Consider the following 11232-nt stretch of genomic DNA (forward strand, 5'->3'; position numbering starts at 1 on the left):
GGGGTGCCGGGTAGAGGGGCTGAGTATCTCAGCTCCTTCATTGCACAAAGCCGTGCTCACACGGAGCCGGGAGAGTCAGCACAACATCAGAGCTGCCTCCTCCACCAGCATGTCTCATTCTCACTTCCTAGAATGCGTCGTGTCCACAGCTCTCACCCAGCTTTACAAAAGCTAGTAACCAGCAGCAGCAGCCCCCCTGCTCTTTTACTGATGGGGAGCTGAGCCACAGAGCAGGGAGGGGACCTGCCCCAGCTCACCCAGTGAGTCAGTAGTAGAGCTGGGATGAGAACCCAAGACTCCTCACTCCTTTTCTCGTATCCTCACTACTTGGCCACACTGCCTCCCTCAGCATCGCTCTATTTCCACTGAGGCTCTTCTCCCTACTCCCCACCTCATGCAGAAAAATTCCCTTTCAGGCTTGTTACCAAGAAGGGAAAAGCAGAAGGCCTAGGTCTCTTCTTCCAGATGGCCAAATGGTCCTCCCGTCTGACCTAGGAGCCTACTGTTGCAATACTCCAGGGCTCAACAGTAATGGGCCAAACCTTCAGCTGGCACCAGTGACACTGCTGGGGCATTGGCCATTGTTGCAGGGTACTGGGGACTTTCTTAACAAGGATCTTTCCAGTTTTAACTTTCTTTCTTTCTCCCCCCTCTTCGCAGTTCCCAGCTGTAGGCAATCCATGCAAAGAGTCTTCAACTTTCACACATGCATTAATAATTTGCTGGCTCCGCTACAGGGCAGGATCATGGCACACAAGCAGCGTTCTGGGCCTGAGATGGGTCGGGGGAAAAAGATGGATGGCAGGGCAAGCACCCACTCTGGTGGCTCGTGACACAGCATGTTGGAGGCAATGCTGGGGGACCTGCAGCTGGGAATTGCAGACAGATGTCCCCACTGTAATGAGCAGAAAAGCTCCACAAACATGGTCCTGCAGAGAAAATTACAATGGGCTGAATTAAACTGTGCTGTGTCAAAGTGTTCTCTGCTAGGGAACAGGGCCACCAGCAGCTGTGAGCTTGGCAGCTCTGATAACAAGCATACAGTAAGCAGCCCTTACCACCCTGTGTCGGCTCAGTATCACTTTGGAAAGGCTCCCAGCCTTCCGCCCGCCCCGGCCCCCAGTGTCCCAGCCCCCAGTCTTCTTTCTGCTGCTGAAATGCATCTTTCTGTCTGTGATTGTGGACTGTGACAGGCCCTCCCCTTCCCCATGGCAAAGGCCTGTTCCTGCCACAACCTTGCCAGGTCACGCCACAAAGCCCAAACATCACTAGTCAGAGTCTTTGCTTGCATGTGGCCAGGGGATGCATCAGATTACGCTTTCTCTCCCAGTGTTCGTACAGCCATAGTGCAGCTGCTTTGTGCTCTCGTAAGCTAAGCAGTACATGTCCTGTGTACTTGCATGGGAGACAGTGACACTTTTTTACAGTGTCCAGGGCTGTGTCCCATTGTTACCTCCCTGCCTCCAGAGAGAGGCAGACTTGTTGGTGCTTAACTGGGTGTCAGCCCCCTGACCCACCAGCCTGTTAGTCACCCAAACAATTTCCTCAGGGCACTGCCAGCCCTTACTCTGCCTTGCAGGTTAACAGTAGGTGCACCCAAGGCCCCTGAAAGTGCTACCCTGTGTACTCAGACCCTGTCACTGGACACTAAGAAGGTACCAGGTTTGCTATTGCCAAGGGCACAGTGTACCCACAAGCCTGTTTGATTCAACTGAGAGTCAGCTCTTATGTACCATCACAGCACTGAGATATATTTATAAGTTTATTACCAAAGGCTGAGTTTTAAGAGATTATGAATTAGGATAATGATGGTAACGAAAATGGTTACATATAAAACAAAAGGTATAACATGCTTCCTAGAGTCTAAACTCCACTTTAACAGGCTAAAACTCTTGGCTATTGTGGAAGTGTGAAAGGAAAAAGAGGATTTGTGTGCAGTTATTTTAGTTTGGTTAAGAGACAGAGCAAGAAACAGGCCAACCTTAACCCTAATAACGCGAGATTTGTAGAAGCGGGGTTTGTGTGAGGCAGATGGGAAAACTACAAGGGACCTTGCTTTAAGATACGAATGGAATGCAGACTGTAGCAGGAACTGCTGACAAAAGTAAGATATCAGGAAGGAATATGTATAAACAAAATGCAGCTGTTGATCATTATTGTCTGTAACAAAAGGTATAAATTCTTGCCCAAATTGTTTATCTTTTGAGAGACCTGCCGAGGAAGGGGGAATCCCTGTCCATGTGCACTGTCTCCCTCTTTGCAATTGCTAGAGAATAAAGACTGTCTCTGACTTGCTGCAACCAACCTAAGAGTGAAGACTCTGTTTTCTTCCACAATTTGGTGCCATGACTTGGATGGCAATGCCTGGTGAGACAGCGGTAGCTGCTGCGGACCATTACCCTTCAAACACCATGGCACCACAATAGAGGTAGGAGACCTTTTGAAATCTCTATTGGGGTATTGGAGGAGGACTGCCCGTAGGGCTGTCTGTCCCTTTGGGGCTTACGCCATCCCAACTTATTGATGTGCAGCAAGATCAGATGCAAAGTGGTACTGATGAACTGTTTGCTGCCCTCAATAAGGTTAGTTTGAAGTGGTACTGAGGACTTAGTTTGCCACCCTCAACAAGATTAGTTATATGCGGTACTGAGGAATAGTTTTGCCTCCCCCCAATAAGGTTGATGCATCAGTGCTGAGGGGTTTTTACTGCCTCAAATAAGAGAAGGTTGTATTAAGTCTGGACATAAAGCATTAAGGTTATTGTAAATGAGATGCATCTAGATATGGGGAATGCATGTGTGTGTATATGAATGTGTGTGTATGAATGAATAAAGGGGGATATGAGCCGCTGACCAGGTCTAAGACTTAAGCTGACTCCAGCCACACCAGGGCTACCCTATGTGGGAGTTCTGAAAGCAAGGGGGGTCAGCTGAATCTTTTGACCCAGCGGATACACATTTTTTTCTTATTCATGAGCCGCTGACAAGGTCCAGACTTAAGCCACTAGTCAGTGAAATCCATGACCCAGTGGACCCTTTCCTTGGGATGTGAGAGAGTGAGGATTTTCTTTAGTTCATGAGCTGCTGATTTAGCAGACAGGGTGCCCTCTCTGTAATGTGTGGAAATCTTCCCTAGCTTATGAGCCGCCGAGTGGACAGGGGATGAGCTGCTGAGTGGACAAGGCACTCCCCTCTGAGATTGGAAAATGGGTGAGGGACAGTCTAAGAATTCCCCTGCACCACCAAAGAGCACCCCTGTGTACTACATGTACGTGCATTATGGTCCTAGAACCTGCAGGTATTTAGAAAATTGGAATTTTTACCCGCATGATGATCCATCTAAACAATTCCCACTAGAACGTACCTTCAATTTAGATAAAATCATGTACCTCAGAGGAACCAAGGAAAGTGTGGGCCCCTTACTGAATGAGGGAGGCAACCTAGTGACAGAGGATGTGGAAAAAGCTAATGCACTCAATGCTTTTTTTGCCTCTGTCTTCACGAACAAGGTCAGCTCCCAGACTGCTGCACTGGGCAGCACAGCATGGGGAGGAGGTGACCAGCCCTCTGTGGAGAGAGAAGTGGTTCGGGACTATTTAGAAAAGCTGGATGAGCACAAGTCCATGGGGCCGGATGCGCTGCATCCGAGAGTGCTAAAGGAGTTGGCGCATGTGATTGCAGAGCCATTAGCCATTATCTTTGAAAACTCATGGTGATCGGAGGAAGTCCCGGATGACTGGAAAAAGGCTAATGTAGTGCCCATCTTTAAAAAAGGGAAGAAGGAGGATCCTGGGAACTACAGGCCAGTCAGCCTAACTCAGTCCCTGGAAAAATCATGGAGCAGGTCCTCAAGGAATCAATTCTGAAGCACTTAGAGGAGAGGAAAGTGATCAGGAACAGTCAGCATGGATTCACCAAGGGCAAGTCATGCCTGACTAATCTAATTGCCTTCTATGATGAGATAACTGGCTCTGTGGATGAGGGGAAAGCAGTGGACATGTTGTTCCTTGACTTTAGCAAAGCTTTTGATAGGGTATCCCACAGTATTCTTGCCAGCAAGTTAAAGAAGTATGGGCTGGATGAATGGACTATAAGATGGATAGAAAGTTGGCTAGATTGTCGGGCTCAACGGGTAGTGATCAATGGCTCCATGTCTAGTTGGAAGCCGGTATCAAGTGGAGTGCCCCAAGGGTCAGTCCTCGGGCCAGTTTTGTTCAATATCTTAACAAATGATCTGGAGGATGGTGTGGATTGCACCCTCAGCAAATTTGCAGACAACACTAAACTGGGAGGAGAGGTAGATATGCTGGAGGGTAGGAATACAATACAAAGGGCCCTAGACAAATTAGAGGATTGGGCCAAAAGAAATCTGATGAGGTTCAACAAGGACAAGTGCAGAGTCCTGGACTTAGGACGGAAGAATCCCATGCACCGCTACAGACTAGGGATCGAATGACTTGACAGCAGTTCTGCAGAAAAGGACCTAGGGGTTACAGTGGACAAGAAGCTGGATATGAGTCAACAGTGTGCCCTTGTTGCCAAGAAGGTCAATGGCATTTTGGGATATATAAGTAGGGGCACTGCCAGCAGATTGAGGGACGTGATCATTCCCCTCTATTCGACATTGGTGAGGCCTCATCTGGAGTACTGTGTCCAGTTTTGGGCCCCGCATTACAAGAAGGATGTGGAAAAATTGGAAAGAGTCCAGCGGAGGGCAACAAAAATGATTAGGGGACTGGAACACATGACTTATGAGGAGAGGCTTAGGAAACTGGGATTGTTTAGTCTGTAGAAGAGAAGAATGAGGGGGGATTTGATAGCTGCTTTCAACTACTTGAAAGGGGGTTCCAAAGAGGATGGATCTAGACTGTTCTCAGTGGTAGCAGAAGACAGAACGAGGAGTAATGGTCTCAAGTTGCAGTGGGAGAGGTTTAGGTTGGATATTAGGAAAAACTTTTTCACTAGGAGGGTCGTGAAACACTGGAATCAGTTACCTAGGGAGGTGGTGGAATCTCCTTCCTTAGAAGTTTTTAAGGTCAGGCTTGAGAAAGCCCTGGCTGGGATGATTTAGTTGGGGATTGGTCCTGCTTTGAGCAGGGGGTTGGACTAGATGACTTCCTGAGGTACCTTCCAACCCTGATATTCTATGATTCTATGAACCTTTACATCACCAAAAGCCTCTGATATACAGTGGGAGCAATTTGTCTATTGGTGGGAGGAAGCTACAAAGAGACTCTATGATTCTTGAGTGCAGAGTCTAAAGGACTCCCAGGAAAAATTAAAAACTCAAGTACAGGATTTGAAAATTAAATGTAAAGCATCCGGATGGCTCCCTACCCAAACCACTTCATCAACCCTCTCGGCTCCTTTATATCCCCAATTAGTTAAGGCTGAAGCAAGGAGGGAAAGGAATGGGTTAATTTGAAAATTCAGCTTGGCCTAAAGATAAAGAGAAACCTGCTCTGCATTCAAGGTCAAGAATCAACACAGTCTGCCTTGCTCTGCATGCTGTGGAAAATATAGACAGAGGCAAACTGGGAATTGGTCCTGCTTCGAGCAGGGGGTTGGACTAGATGACCTTCTGGGGTCCCTTCCAACCCTTATATTCTATGATTCTATGATAAACAAAGGCAACACAAGTTACAGGACTGAGATTACATTTGCAAAGGTTGGCCTCCCAGTAAGACCCAACAGTCTGCCTTTGAGCCAGGGTGGTTTGGGGACACTGAAGAAGCCACAGGCAGCTGGTGTGGACTAGAATACTGAGCAAAGGTCTCTGAAAGGGATGCCCCAAGAGACCCCAGGGCGGGAAAAAAACCCAAGAGCAGAAGCAAGTTGGAGATCTTTTGCAGCTTACCTCTGGACAACCTGTGCACAGGATAACCTCCCATCCACTCTCTTTCTCTCTCTCTCTGTCTCTTCTACCCCCAGGCCTGGCCAGCCCGGGCAGTGTGTTTGTGAGTATGAAAAGAAAAAAAGGTTGCAGATGGGTCTACCCCAGGTCGTAGAAGGACCGGGCAATAAGAGGAGTTGGGGAAAAGGGAAGAGATGTGTACCTGACAGCTAGAGAAAATTGAACAGTTAAAACGCCAATTGACCGTGCGTACTGTCTAGGTGGCAAGCCTCACTGGAGAGGACTCAGGTAGCCTTGTGAGTGATATTGTTGAAGGAAAGGGACCAGGAAGGGTGGGGGTTAGTTGAGAAGACGACCCTCCTTGCTTTATTGGTAGTGGAATAAAGCCTGTGCCCACGGAAAGGGACGATTCAATGAGAAAAAGAGGATCGGGACCAGGCAAGCAGGCAGGCAACAGATAGAGAGACTGGAAAACAGGCTGGAAACTCTGAGGGCATAGTGGAAGGAAAGAAGTAATTACAGGTATGGGAAATTTCAGTCCCGGAATAATAACTGGAATGGTAAAATCTGAGTTGATTGGGGTGCTGTTTTGGAAAACAAGCAAATGATTTAAGAAAAGGAAGTGAGAAGTTAACTCTGTAGTTGCTGGAGGGAATTATCAGTTGAAATTTGTAAAAATGCTCAAGAAAAAGAATTTTTGGTTTCTTTGCAGCCATTCTGAAGGAAAAATCGGCCCTTTTCCAAATGAATGTCTGTAAATAATCCAGGCAAAGAGGTTATTTAAGTGGAATCATTTGACTATGAATAAGTTAGTCGAATTTGCTAAAAGAACACTCCTGGTGTGTACAATCTTTGTTTTATAAGTTTGAGATGAATTGGTGTTGTTTAAGTTGCAAAACTGAGAAATACCTTTGCCAGACACAGAAAACTAGTGTTGTTTAATTTTTGGTATTTAGCATTTAACCCTTAAGGTAACTTAATGCTTTACAAAATTTAAAATGTTTTTGAATAAAGACCAAAGTTGTGGCTGCAGCAGGGCAGTCAAAGCCAGCAGAATGGGAAAAGATTTTAAATCTGTTTTTGGTAACAAATAGCAAATAAAACCTGTAGTAAAAGAGAGGAAGACCGTGCCCCACACTAAGCCTTAAGGTGACTCTGTGTAATCAAACAGTTACTTTGCCGAAGGGGAGCCACAATAGGTTGTGTTTTCCTTTTCAAATCATTGTGTGTTTTGAAAGCAGGAGTTAAAAGTTAAAAGTTAATTGTGTCCTTTTGAGACAGAGTCTCTAAGCGACTGATAACTTTGAATCAAAAGCAAGCCGAAAGCATTTGTGTTAATGCAAATCACCTAAGTTAAAAGATGAAAGCCATTGAAACCTGACCTGCCTATAAAACAAATACAGGAAAATAGGGGGGTAATTCCTCAGTTTTACCTGCAATCAGCAAGGGTATTTGTAAAGAAAGGAATATTTTAAGCAATAATCTGCCAACCCCAAGGGGGTAGAAACATGCTCTCTTTGTTTTTCAGAAAAACAGGAAAAGCTGATACCAACTGGAAGCCGAAAAATGTTCTTGGAGTGTTGCTGGGTACACTTTACATCCTGATCACCTTTGGCACTTCCCAGAAGGCCGCCTGGTTGTGCCAAGGGTGCTCTTGCCCTATTAGGCTCGCAAGCACCACGGAGTGGCGCACGTAAGCAAAGGGGGGGGATGGTTGCTGTATTAAATGAGACTGGTTTGCACCGGATTTTTCCTCTGTAGCTCAGCACTACTGCCAACAATGTACGATCTGCCTACAGCATAATGTTGGTAAAGCAGTTAAAGCTAGAAAAGCAGCACATCCCCCTCCCTGGGGACCTTTTGTAAATATTCAGATTGATTTTATTCAAATGTCTAAATGTTGTAATTATGAGTATGTGTTAGTTTTAGTTGATGTATTTTCAAACTGGGTTGAGGCCTTCCCTTGCAGAAGGGCAGATGCCAAGTCTGTTGTGAAAATTTTGCTTAAGGATTTTATTTCAAGGTTTGGCATACCTGTGAGTATCAACAGTGATTGTGAAACTCATTTTATTGGATAGATTGTAGAAGAAATATGTGCAGCTTTGCAGATCCAACACAACCTCCCTGCCCCAACCACCAGCAGTCTGCTGGGACAGTGGAACGTCAAAATAGGATTTTGAAAAATGAACTGGCTAAGATCTGTGCTGAGACAAACTTAAAGTGGCCAGATGCCCTCCCATTAGCATTGATGAATACGTGAGGGCCACTCCGAACCGAAAGACTGGGCTTAGCCCTCATGAAGTCCTGACAGGGCACCTGATACAACTTCCAGCAGCGCCTCCTCTGGCCCTTGCCCAGGTGGACATCCATTTGATGGATGATACAATGCGTCATTGCTGCCAGGCAGTAATGAAATGTGTCAGGTCTTTTTATACACAGGTGAAAGAAGCACTACCGAAGGATCCCGAGCAACCCTGCCACTCACTGGAACCAGGAGACTGGGTCTACATAAAGGTCCATCAGTGAAAGACTGCCCTGATCCCACGTTGGAAAGGCCCTTACCAAGTCCTGTTAACTATCAACACCACTGTGAAGTGCCAAGGACTGACTGCCTGGACCCATGCTTCTCACTGCAAGAAGGCCCCTCCACCTCGAGATGACCCTCTGACTGCTGATCAGCCTGTTCCTCCTTCTGGTACTTCTTTTCCTTCTTCTGGACAGCAGGAGAAAAGGACAAGGTGAAATGCTGGTAACCTCTCCCTTGTCCACTAACAGAACCACCATACATTCACCATCTGCTGGAGGAACCCAGTTATTACAGGGTGACGTGCTGGTAACTTCTCCCGTGTATGATGCTGAACCACGACTGTTCCAGGAAAGAAGAAAGTATGTTTGTTCCACTGAAACCGCCAAAGTCCAGGGATTCTTAATTACAAAAGACATTAAAAATTGGCCCTGGTGGAAGAGACAGAGCATCGTAACCTGGCAGGGAGGAACTTGTGGGAACCGCGCTTCGGACTGTGGTATTGAGTGGTGGTTTGGGTTTATTCTGGGGACTGGGCTCTGTGCTTTTGGATAAGTACCTTCAGCATGTATAGCCCTCCCTAACTGGCGTACAGATGACAAATACCAAGGGCGCCTTGCTGCCATGACCACTGCCCCCGCCATTATCCTCACTACCACTACCACCCCGTAACACACCCTAATACAGATAATACCATATACTCTGATGAAACCCAATGGCCAAGACCGTCACACCTTAGTGATCCCTATGGGATGGTGCCAATAGAGCAGCAGCAATTTGAATATTTATAAAGGCCAACAACATGAAGAGAAATTAGGACAGTTGGAAAAAGCCACAGGTCTTATTACTGGAGTACAGTACGCAGGTACAGGCTGGGGTTGGTAAATTATATGTTATTTTGCCCTTAGCTCAATGAACCAGAAGCTATTGATAGAGATGGTATTGAATATCACTGAGGCTGGGAAGGCATTGCAGTGGGATCTGGCATGTTCAGAAATTTAGGATTTCCTGACTGACCAGCTCATGGCCATTCGGAGTGATCTAGAGCATCAGGCTTGGCCCACTGCCCTTACAGACACTTCAGGAATGCCATCTGATCTGTGGCCATGGAGACATACTTGGAGATTTTCTGGGTGGAAGTGCAGACACTCACAGTGCTCTTTCCATCCATACGGGCCGGTTGGAGGGGTGTGGGCTCCCACATACCGAATCCTGCCAGGTCCGTGGGGAGGATGCATGTAGGACTGGATAATTCACCGAGACATTTGGGAAATTAAACTACCTGGTATGCCTAACCGATTTATAGTCAGTGCTCCTCGAATAACACCCAACATTTGGATAGGGACAGGGAGTCAATAGACACTCTGGCTGTTAGAACCCCCACAGTTTCAGTGTGTATGTAAACTGAAGCCAGGGGAAGTTGTCACTGTTCATGACAATGGTTGTTGGGAGGGTATGGGACAAGGAACTACCCTGACAGGATACCTGCTTTTCCAAGCTAATGACAGCTGTGTGCATGTTAAGGCCACCACTTTACAAGACATATATTTTAAACTCACCACTGCTGCAGGCAATTATATTATTTATTGGCCTGCGGATAGAATTCTACAATCAGCCCCTAGGTTTCAGATACCTTTTAACTGGACTGACTTAGTATCTGACTGGTTCCAAAATTTGCTTTCACTCCTACCAGAGGTCCAGAAAATCTCTGAATTACAAGGGCAAAGTCATATGCTCCAAAATATATATCAAATTGAAAAGTATGCCTTTTATACAGTCTACATAGTGTCTATGTACTAATTATGATGTATTCTGTTTTGTGTCTAAGGCTATATAACAACCCCATTATATTATTACAGTGGGAATGTTAATGCTTTTATTGTTGTTCATTTTAGGATTATGTTATTGCTCTTTTAAAGACCTAATAATAATAACACCTTCCAAGTTCATACTAATCATGCATTGTCGTTGCATTCAATCAAAATCCAAGAAGCTGAACCATTTGATCTAGAATCAGAAATACAAGGTTTCATGAAAATGGAGGTTTAAGAAGGATAGTTGTGCTGGAAGCACAAAAGGGGGGATTGTGGAAGTGTGAAAGGAAAAAGAGGATTTGTGTGCAGTTATTTTAGTTTGGTTAAGAGACAGAGCAAGAAACAGGCCAACCTTAACCCTAATAACGCGAGATTTGTAGAAGGGGGGTTTGTGCGAGGCAGATGGGAAAACTACAAGGGACCTTGCTTTAAGATACGAATGGAATGCAGACTGTAGCAGGAACTGTTGACAAAAGTAAGATATCAGGAAGGAATATGTATAAACAAAATGCAGCTGTTGATCATTATTGTCTGTAACAAAAGGTATAAATTCTTGCCCAAATTGTTTATCTTTTGAGAGACCTGCCGAGGAAGGGGGAATCCCTGTCCGTGTGTACTCTCTCCCTCCTTACAATTGCTAGAGAATAAAGACTGTCTCTGACTTGCTGCAACCAACCTAAGAGTGAAGACTCTGTTTTCTTCCACACTAACATAATCTAAAGCAATCTCCCAGCATCTCCATCCAACAGGGCTAGGATCCCCCTCTCATGAATGCAAAAACCACTGTCCCTTTTGCTTCCTCATAAGAAAAACCATACTGGGTCAGACCAATGGTCCATCTAGCCCAGTATCCTGTCTCTGACAGTGGCCAAAGGGAATTAACAGAACAGAGCAATTATCAAGTGATCCATCCCCTGTCATCCACTCCCAGCACCTGGCAGTCAGAGGCTTAGGGACACCCTGACCTTGTTGGCTAATAGCCTATAATGGGGTTGTACTCATCTCTCGTGAGTGGCCTCTGGCTGAATGCATGTGCCTGCA

General features: G+C 45.9%; 1 long non-coding RNA gene across 2 annotated transcripts; it reads left to right on the forward strand.

Annotated features, from left to right (window-relative positions):
- The first annotated feature begins 2221 nt into the window (after nucleotides 1-2221).
- Nucleotides 2222-10866, forward strand: LOC125628922 (uncharacterized). Of its 2 annotated transcripts, none has more exons than XR_012670173.1 (2): nucleotides 2222-2428; nucleotides 7382-10866. It is a non-coding gene; the product is annotated as an uncharacterized LOC125628922 (long non-coding RNA). The 2 variants fall into 2 exon arrangements; XR_012670174.1 differs by lacking the exon at nucleotides 2222-2428 and adding an exon at nucleotides 4091-5956.
- Nucleotides 10867-11232: the final 366 nt, after the last annotated feature.

This window comes from Caretta caretta, chromosome 10 (genome assembly GCF_965140235.1).
Source record: "Caretta caretta isolate rCarCar2 chromosome 10, rCarCar1.hap1, whole genome shotgun sequence".
Lineage (NCBI taxonomy): Eukaryota > Metazoa > Chordata > Testudines > Cheloniidae > Caretta > Caretta caretta.